We start from the raw sequence: 4,347 nt of genomic DNA, 5'->3' as shown, positions 1-4,347 counted from the left end.
CCGAGTCCCGCGAGCCTGACTTCTGATTGGCTCCTCCGGGTCCCCCGCCGCCCAGTCAGCGCAGACTACGGGAAGGCGGGGCGCGGCCGGGAGACCAGGCCTCTTCCCGGCCCCGCCTCGGAGGCTGCGAACAGGAATTCCGAGATCGGGTTTCTGATTGGCTTTCTGTAACCCTGCCCCGCCTTCTCACGGTAAGTATTCCAGTCAGAATCCGGCTACGTTTTCAGGAACTTGGCTTCTTATTCCAGATTGGCTCTCTGGGTTGCAGCCCCACCCCCGAGTGGGCGGGCTTCCGGCTCTTGAGTGGCACCTCGGAGTTCCCCAGGGTCCACGTAGAGGTGGTGGTAACACTGACAGCTGCTCAGCTACATCCACGTTTTTGTTTCCCAGCCTTCCCTCCTTCTGCTGGATGCATGTATCCTGGAGGCCACCTTTGGAAAACGTGGCCCCAGGGAGACTCGACCCCATCCCACCCCTAGGAACTGCAACGGTCCTGAGGTTGCAGTCAGCAGACTGCGCCACTGCACTCTAGCCTAGGTAACAAAGTGAGATTCCGTCTCAAAAAAACAAAACAGAACAAAAACCCCGAACGGTCTTATTTATCCAGTAGGTATACTAGCTCCTTGTACTGACAGGAAACGAGAAACCTAGCGGTCATAGAGCCTCAACAGACGCTGGTCACCCTGCTCTGTTTAGACTCTTGCCACAGCACTAGTTTTCTCCTCTCTTCCTAAACCAGTTAATTCAACATAATAGATGTGTAGGGAGAGTGAAGCCGCCCCCTCCAACAGACTTTCCAGGGGGCTGGGGTCACCACGGTTCGGGTCTCCTGTGAATGAATGATTCATTTACACTGAGAAATATAACTGGTGATGGGGTCAAACTCTTTATGTAGGTAGTGCAGTCAGTGGGTTCTCTTTCTGCGGTAAAGTCCGCAGAGACCCCATGATTTTCAGAAGGCTATACGAGATTCATGCGGTAACAGCCAGGTTAGTTGGATGATCTTAACTGTCAAGGGCATGAGGCCCTGATATACAACTTGATGCCCTTCTCCAGCCAAGCAGGACTTCCCCGCTAAGTAGGAGCACTCTATCTACTGGAGGCTACTGGAAGAGAGTCCTGGGCACTGGTCCACTCATGCCTGCAACTTAGTCTGTATTTTGCTTTTGCCGATGCACATCCACCCTTTGTTTTCTGTCAGGATATCACACACTCGGGTTATCTACAGTCACCCTGATTGACTTGGATGACTCCCAAACTCGTATCAACCACCTACTGAGGGAGGCTTCTTCCCCTGCTTTAGATACAGTTCTTACCAACTTCACTTCTAATCACCAAAAAGCAGGACTGTTTCTCCCAACCCCAGGGGAACATAATATCTGATTCATTTAGATTGTCAAAGAGTGATTTCAACTTGGATTTTCTGTAATCAGAATTGGAATCCGGCTCCCTTAGGCCTCTCTGCGTGCTTTTTCCCTCGAGCGGCTTCTCAATTACTTCCGCCTCTCATTCCACCTCTACGGGTCTGTGTTTTTCTACTTCTCTTGCATCAGGGAATGGGAATTAAGACTGAATCTGGAAATTGTGATAACTGGAGGCACGGCTACTGGATCCACAACTGCCCTTTTTGGAATGTGCCTGTTTACGCTCCCTGAATTCTTTAGAAATACTGTATTTGGTAGGGCGAGGTGGCTCACCCTACCATCTCAGCTTTTTGGGAGGCCAATGGGGGCAGATTACTTGAGCTCAGGAGTTTGAGAGCCGCCTGGACAACATGGTGAAACCCCAACGCTACTAAAAACACAAAAATTAGCCGAGGGTGGTGGTGAGTCCTGTAATCCTAGCTACTAGGAGGCTGAGGCAGGAGAATTGACTGAACCTGGGAGGCAGAGGTTGCAGAGAGCTGAGGTTGCACCACTGCACTCTAGCCTGGACGACAGAGCAAGACTCCGTCTCAAAAAAGAAAACAAAAAGTACTTTGTAAATCGCCTTTTTCACTTTAAGTGAGCATTTTCTTGTTTTTAAAAATATCCTCATACGTAAATCTTTTGTAAATTTTAAATGACGTGTTTAAACTGCTCAGCGTCATACTACTAAGTATAAGAGAATAAACACCTTTAAAGCTTTTTTAAGACAGGGTCTCAGTCTGTCGCCCAGGAATGCAGTGGCATCATCTCGGCTCACTGCAGCCTCTGCCTCTTGGGGTCAAGGGATCCGCCCACCTGTTTCACAAGTAGCTGGGACTACAGGCATGCGCCACAACGCCCGGCTAATTTTTTGCAGAGATGGGTTTCGCCATGCTTTCCAGGCTGGTATTGAACTCCTGGGTTAAGTGATCCTCAGCCTTGCCAAGTCTTGGGATTACAGGCATGAGCCACTGCACCCGGCCTAAGCCTCTTAATACGTGTCGCCAAATCTTGTTTTCCTCTCGATAATGCCAACGTTGGCTATCACGATTTTTAAAAGTTCCACCAATGTACAAGATATGTCATTTTAGGCTGGGCATGGTGTTGCCTTCACGTCTGTAGTCCCAGCTATTACAGGTGGCTCAGGCAGGAAAAGTGCTTGAGCCCAGGAGTTCGAGGACAGCCTAGGCAACATAGTGAGATCCGTCTCTAAAGGGAATAAAAAGTCATTTATTTATTTAGTACAATGTATTAATGCTTCTTCAGTTGGCTACTGGACCACTTTAAGTAGTGGCTCTCAAAGACAGCTCAGTGGCTGGTCACGGTGGCTCAGGCCTGTAATCCCAGCAGTCTGGGTGGCTGAGATGGGAGGACTGATTGAGGCCAGGTGTTCAAGGCCAGCCTGGGCGACACAGTGAGACCCCACCTCTATTTTTATAATTAAAAAAAAAAAAAACCTCTGATAAACTGGAGTGAAACAAAATGAACAGTTTACACTGAGATTATAGAGATGATTTTATATTATAAAACAATGGCTCAGCAACTTTACGATGCTTCCTTTATATATTACAAGTTGTTTAAAATGTTCAAAGTTGGCTTTAGTCTCCACAGTGGGCTACAGCTAAAGCAGTGCTTAGAGGGAAATTTAAATATTTACATTTACATTGGAGAAAAAGTTTTACAAAGCTGGGGGGAAAGGAGGAAATTAAGTAACAAAGAAAATATTTAAGAGCAGAAACCAATAAAACAGGAAACAGGCTAGGCTGGTGGCGGCTCACGCCTGTAACCCCAGCACTTTAGGAGGCTGGGGAGGGCCAATCACCTGAGGTCAGGAGTTTGAGACCAGCCTGGCCAACATGGTGAAACTCTGTCTCTACTAAAATACAAAACTAAATATTAGCCAGGCATGGTGGCGCCCACCTGTAATCCGGCTATCCAGGAGGCTGAAGCAGGAGAATCAGTTGAATCCGGGAGGTGGAGGTTGCAGTAAGCCGAGATTGCACCACTGTACTCCAGTCTGGGCAACAGAGCGAGACTCCATCTCAAAAAAACAAAAAACCCAAAACCAGAAAACAATGGAGAAAATAAGTAATGTAAAAAAACTGGCTCTCTGGCCATGTGCACTGGCTCACGCCTGTAATCCCAGCACTTTTGGAGGCCGAGACAGGCAGATCACAAGGTCAAGAGATCGAGACCACCCTGGCCAACATGGTGAAACCACGTTTCTACTAAAAATGCAAAAGTTAGCTGGGTGTGGTGGCACGTGCCTGAGTAGCTGAGACTACTCAGGAGGCTTAGGTAGGAGAATCGCTTGAACCTGGGAGGCGGAGGTTGCAGTGAGCCGAGATTGTGCAGCTGCACTCTAGCCTGGCGACAGAGACTCCATCTCAAAAAAAAAATGGCTCTTTAAAAAATTAATTCAATTTCTAACCCCTCAGAAAGACTGATCAAGAAAAATAAGAAAACACAAGTTACCAATATTGGTAATAAAATGTGATCCTTTCACGGATCATATAAATAGAATGATAGGGAAATACTGAAAAAAAAAAAAAAATGCTTACAATTCAGTGCTAACACCACGTAAACACAAAATTCATGGTGACAACACACGACAAGACCTTGCTGTGTCACCCAGGATGGAGAGCAGTGGCCTAATCATAGCTCACTGCAGCCTCAAACTAGGCTCAAGCAATCCTCCTGCCTCAGCCTCCCAAGTAGCTGGGACTACAGGTGCACACCACCACACCACGCTATTTTTTTTTTGGAGATATGGTCTTGCTATGTTTTCCAGGGTGGGGTCAAATTCCTGACTTCAAGTGATCCTCCTGCCTTCACTTCCCAAAGTGTTGGGATTACAGGAGTGAATCACCTCCACCTGTCCCGCACTACTACAAAATATAACAAGAATCAAATGTGATAATACAATTTTCTTTATTAAAAA

Source organism: Sapajus apella, unplaced genomic scaffold (assembly GCF_009761245.1).
Source record: "Sapajus apella isolate SASKATOON/1434 unplaced genomic scaffold, GSC_monkey_1.0 scaffold214, whole genome shotgun sequence".
Taxonomy (NCBI): Eukaryota; Metazoa; Chordata; class Mammalia; order Primates; family Cebidae; genus Sapajus; species Sapajus apella.
Note: the sequence above shows the minus strand (reverse complement) of the source record.